The following is a 5,829-nucleotide window of genomic DNA, read 5'->3' on the forward strand; positions in this document are numbered from 1 at the left end:
CCTTCCCTCCTTTTTTCTTTCCTCTTCTACATTGTCACTGTGAAATCAGAGCAATTATTTCAAACATTTCATATAGGTTAAAATTACCAGTCTCTCAGATAAAATAGTTGAATAAACCTTGCAACAAGTATGTTCTTTAAGCTCCTTGCTCAGCAGTTGTTTACAATTTATGAGTGTTGCTTTTCTTTTCCCTTGGAATATACTTAGACTTCCCCTTTTATAACTTCCTATGTCATGTTCTGTTTTGGCCTCAATTCTCTTGAGAAATTTCTTGTGAGCAAACCCTAAAACAACATTTTTATTGTTACTGATTGAGAGTAATGTTCCTAACAGCTCACTGGCTTTGAGAAGATTGCTCAGCTTGCCTCTGCTGAGTTCCTCTCTATAAAATAACGATACTTCTAGACTTGATTTTCTGAGTAAATGAATTACAGTTTGCAGAGACCTATAAATAGAGTTCTCTAAATGTTAAAACTTAAGATCCTCTGTGTATTGTCTGAGTCATCCCATTCCTGTCATACCCAAACCTCTCTCAGGGTTTTCTGTTGAGCTCTCTACAACATTATTCAACAACTATTTTACCATTTTCCAGAAATTCTGTATTTAGGGCCTTAAACCCCACTAAGCTTCAAGTGCTCTCTTCTCTGAATTGTGTAATTGACCATTGTGTACCCATTTTCTCTGACGGACGGGAGTGTAAGGGAGAGGGACCACAGCTCCCAGACTTCCCCATGTCTCTTTTCAATCCATGCCCAGTTTTCAGCACGCACTTGAACTTCTTTCTTCCTCCACTCTTATGTCCCCACCCTCCTTTTTGGTGTCTCCTGGTGTGATTGTGCTTATGCAGAAGGTATAAGAGGGTAATTCATATTTCATAAATATATAATACTTTGTCTTTCTGAAAAGGTCAGCTGATCATCTTCCTCTATAATTTAAGAATGCAGGTCATAAAATATACTTTATTTAGAATATTTTAATATGCCTCAAAAATAAAGAAAGGATGTCTTACCTTTTACTTCTATCTAGATTTTAGTTAGCTGGTTGTTGGCTCTCAGAAATTTTTCTTGTCCTTCCTAAGGCCTTACCTTGAAATTCATAACTGATTAGTTTTTATAAGATTTTCTGTTTTATTGTGTTTCTTTGATAAGTGACTCTGACTAATGTGGTCTCGTTATGGAACCCTTGTAGTAACTTCATTTTAGACATGAAGTAATTTTTTTTGTGATGATGAATGGCATTCATTCAGGAATGTTTGAAAGTATGTAACAACTGCATTTTATAGAAAATCTTTGCTAATACCTGTTAAAAAATGAGAGTTTTAACCCAAGACAAAGCATATACTAAGAAGTTCTGCTTTCTGTGGCTTCACTTTTTCCTTTGGCACATATACTTCACTAGTGAGGTTTTTTTAATGCCCAGAAGAGTGGGCATCGCAACATCTTAAATAAATCTCTACACATTCCTAAATAAAAGAATACCCTCATTCATGTGCCATAGTGGTTAAGAGAAGGTTCTGTAGGAATCCTGCAGGTGTTCAGGATCTGTGAGTATGTTGGGAGCACGTATTTCATTTGGGAATTTTGTTGTTTATCTTGTATTGCCTCCATTTGTGCATTTGACAGCTATAAACTTGTCATATTCTGCAACAATGAAATCCTTATCCTTTTGGGGAAAAGTTGCTTCAAAATAACAATAAATCATTCCAAAGTCAATCTAGTTACAGTTCTCCGGGCATCATAATGCAAGTGGACCTAAACAATTTGAATCATCTTTATGCTAATTTGTCTCCTTGACATATATTTTAATTATGAAATTATGACATTAAGTAGAATTAGCTTAAACACAATTGTCCATTTTAAGCGCACGTATCTATCTGGAAGACTTGCTGAGGCATAGCTAGGTTGCCTTTGAAGTGGACTGGGAGCTAAAGAACCCATGCATGAATGTACACAAGGGTTACCTTAGGTAACTGCTGCTGGTGGAGCACAATTTATGCAGCAAAAGGGTGGAAGTCATTGCAGTCAAGGCAGCTGGACATGAAACTTCTGCCTGCACTCAGGGACCAGGCTGCTCACATGGGGAAACAGCTCAGGTTCTGTCACTGACTGACTTTGCAGATCAGCACTTAACCTAGTTTGGATTTATCTGCGATCATTTTTTTCCCAAGCTTTTTTTGAGCTGAAAATGGGAAAGAAAAGAAAAATTTTGGTTTCAGTAACCAAAGTGACACGTTTTCCAAGCACAATTTCGAAGCGCTTATAACAAAAGCGAAAGGCTGTGTTGTGGTCCTGTGTTGGGGTGATTTCACCCAGTTGTGGGGAGTGGGAAGGCACAAAGGAGTTCATAAAAATTAACTTACTTAGGTTGGTGACAGGACATGAACCTAGACCTTGCACTACAGGATAAAATGCCCTAAGCACAAAGTTACTATTCTAAGGCAAGCGGGGGGAAGAAAGTGTCTACTTAGTGTCTTCTAATAATTTCTAAGTTTTTTCCACATTTTCCAGGCAGCACAAAATAACTGTTGTTCATTCCCCATCTTGCCGACATTATTTCAGTGTATGACAGGAAAAACAGTGAACATCACAAGCTACATCTATATTACAGCATCTATGACTATTCAGGTTATTGTAGCAAGTCTTCTTTAAAATATGACTGGACTGTCTATGCACTGTTTGTGAAAGAAGGGAGAGAGTTGCATTTTCATGTGAACCTGCTTTTACAACATGATATAAAAGAAATCCCATCTTTTCTTTTGTATTCTAAATAATTCCAAAGCTGAACTGCAATTTTTGGCTCATTCCTTCTTTAAGAGGAACTGAAATGAAACTGTTCATGATTTCATACCTGCAAAAGACTATGGGACAGATTTTTCAATTGGAGTCAGCTGGTGCAGCTGTAGAAAAACATCTTCTAGAGTGTTTTTATTTGTTTACTGACATCCCCAATTTATATTCATACAACAAGATCTGGGCTTGATGGTTCAGCGTTAATGAACGCTGATTTTTATTTTTCCTTGGAGTTAGCAAGGTATAAAGAACGTCTTCCTTTCCTTGTTTCTACAGTATAGCCCTATAGGAGGATGAAATATATTGTAAAGAACGTGTGTGATGGAGTTTCTGTTGAATAGGGATTAGGAGAATAAAATAATTTAGAAGTATCTTAATTTGGGATAGTCCTATAGAAGAATGAAATATATCATAAAGAACACGTGTGTTGGGGTTTCTGTTGAATAGGGATTAGGAAAATAAAATAATTTAGAAGTATCTTAATTTGGAAATTAAATTTGAGGTTTAATTTTGCTCAACAGAAATCAGAATGTTCAGTTTACATTCACTGGGGCATGTAGCAGGGAAGAAAACATGGTCTAATGATGTGATGGAAAAGGAGGACCTTCTATTGGTGTTCTGTGAGCAGTGCCCTCACCTAGGATACACTTCCATAGCTGAACTGAAGTGCTGGGGCCAGGGTCTATCTCCATGAGCCCCCATATCAGACAAATCTGTGGGACAGAAGAAGGGTCTTCATGCTGTTCTGAAAATTTTTGAGAGATGGATTTGGATGAGGAAGAAGGGGAGAAACCAAGAACTGGAGACTAAAAAGAATCATGAAGAATGTCTCAGCCCTGTATTGCATTTTCTGTGTGAGCCTTGTCCAATCTAGGGAACCAGCAGAAAAGTAGTTACCCTTGCCTCTGATGGGAGAAGGGTGAGACCACATTTACTGCTCTTGAAATTCCATTGCTAAACATCTGGCAAACAGAACATTAAAAGCAACTGAAGCTGGCACAAGTTCAGAAAAAGGAGAAATAGGAGCAGGCTCAGAATAAAAGACAGGATGCCTAGGAATTTGGTGTTGGCAGCCAAGGTTACAATCTTGTTAGTAGTCTAAAGCTGGATAAAGATGGAGTCTTAAATTTTCCTCTATTTCTTTTTCTTTTAGCAATTTCTTTTTTAATTACTTCTTGCTAAGGGAGTTGTGATGATCAGCTACGCAGTTTTGAGATGAATCATTTAAATAGCTTGCACTAACTCTCTTATGAGGGCTGCCAGACCTAGGAAGACTTTCTGCTGATGTATTATGAACATTAAGGTAGTATAGAGAAAACAAGCTTGTTCTTCTTTGCATTAAGAAGCAGGTAGAACTGGTTATCTCATGTTGCTGGAAAACATTTTAACCCTTGTTTGGATGCTATGGTAAAAGGGGTTGCGTTTTTTCACTAGAGGGAATAATTTGGTTTTGTGTATGTGTTTGAACTTTGCTGTGAAATCTCACTACAACTCTTCCTGCTGAACTGTGTTTCCTATGCTGGTTTGGGAAGCACAGGAATTGTTGCTTGAGCCCTGCTGAGAAGAGAGTGGGCTTTTACGGTGAGAATTCTGAAACTTATATTCTTGCTAGAGAGGAAAAGGATCTTTTTGTTCTTTTGTAGCTTATGGAGTAGCAGTTATCTGCTTATGCTGTAGTTCTAAAAAGGAATATACATTTAATAGGCTTGGCATCTATTTTAAAAACCTGATCCAAGGAAAGGAAGATAGAATGTAAAAATTTTCTGCATCTCATCTATTACTCTGGTTCTCTTTGAAATGACCTGCAGGTGATTTCAAACGTCCTATCTCCTGTGGGAAAAAAAAATAAATAAAATATCCCAGTTCTTCAAGCAAAGAAGTGTCCACTATTTTCAGAAGTTACTTGTAGCAGATTGCTCTGGTACAACTTCTGTAGGAAGAACATGAACTGTTTTCACAACAGCAATATAAGAAAATGTAACTGGTGAAGGATTTCCCAGCACATTATGCATGTTTTAATTAGCATGTAGCTGTACATTTTTTTATTCTGTGTTGCCAGTAGGATCTTTTTGTTGTTAGTGTCAAAACCAGCATGGACTTACAATATTCCTTGAAGCACAGACTTTCTATGATAGATCAGAGCATACAATCAAGGTAACATAACAAAAGGAACATGTTTGAAAAGTTCTTTGAAACTACAAATGATTTTTCTTTCCAAATTGACACTTGGCCCTACTGTCTTTTTGGAAAGAGATAGCATGGCTCAATAGCTGAAAGCCTTGTTGGGTCAGCCAGTTATTGTCTGCCAAGTATTCATAGGAGCCAGCCTGGCTGTTTGTAGGCTTCTCTTAGGTCTAGATCCATGATCTGTTCTTCCTGAAGTCTCACCTTCCTTCTGTATAGAGGTGGGATATTTGAGGGTGTATAAGACGGAGAAAAGAAAAATAAACACATCTCTTAGGTAAGTGAACAACCTTTTTGTAGCTTCTAGGATGTTTGTATAAAATGCTTCATTATTTATTGAATAAAATAAAGTATAAGGACACTGGAATGACTCCTCCTTTTGGGGGCTCCACTGCTTCCCTCACCAATTCTGGAAGTTCTTGTCTCATGCTTCAAATAAAGGGCAACATTCCTTCAGAGGTGTTTTCTAATTTTGCTGTAAATTAAGGCTACAGCCCTTCAAAACAATATGATTATGATTACATTCTTGAATTAGTTAGGCCAAAGGCCCTTTGGAAAGATTCGATCTTGAAAAATCATTCTGGTTTCATATTGCAGCTGGGTTTTACCACTTGATAAAATAAAGCAAATGTTCATAAAGGATAAGACACAGCTTTCTATAATTTTGATTTGTTGTACTAAAGAAAGTTTTCTTTTTATAGAGATCAGGAGACTGTTGATCATGCTGATGGAAGTTCATGAGAAATGTTAGACCGTAGTCACATCACAGTGTGGGAGGAGTTGTTTCTTAAAGCTGATCACACTGAAGATCATGGAGGGAACACCTAAAGGTAAGACAAAAAGAGAGAATCATTCT

This window comes from Calidris pugnax, unplaced genomic scaffold (assembly GCF_001431845.1).
Source record: "Calidris pugnax isolate Ruff unplaced genomic scaffold, ASM143184v1 scaffold11, whole genome shotgun sequence".
In the NCBI taxonomy this organism is placed as follows: domain Eukaryota; kingdom Metazoa; phylum Chordata; class Aves; order Charadriiformes; family Scolopacidae; genus Calidris; species Calidris pugnax.